The sequence below is a fragment of the Eimeria mitis genome, genomic scaffold (genome assembly GCF_000499745.2).
Source record: "Eimeria mitis Houghton genomic scaffold, Emh_scaff298, whole genome shotgun sequence".
Taxonomy (NCBI): domain Eukaryota; phylum Apicomplexa; class Conoidasida; order Eucoccidiorida; family Eimeriidae; genus Eimeria; species Eimeria mitis.
The window spans coordinates 20,844-21,253 of NW_013571322.1; positions in this window are offsets into that span (position 1 = coordinate 20,844).

Genomic DNA, 410 nt, shown 5'->3' on the forward strand with positions numbered 1-410 from the left:
ATATATATAAAATATATTATATGTATTATAATGTAGAGATAAATATATATATATATATGTTAGTGTTTGTGTTTAGGTTTGGGTATTATATATATATATATATATATTTTGTGTATATAATGTATGGGGTGGTTTTGTTTGTTTCTATAGATATTGTATCTTCTGTCTATCTAAATATATATATATATATATATAAATATATTTATATATATAATCTCCTCCTTTCTCGTTTATTATCTACATGTTATGAATATGTTGCACCATACATACATATATACACAGATATATACATATACATACATATACATATATACATATATATAAATAAATATACATATATATAAATATATATATATAAATATATATATATATATATATATATATATATATATATATATATATATATATAT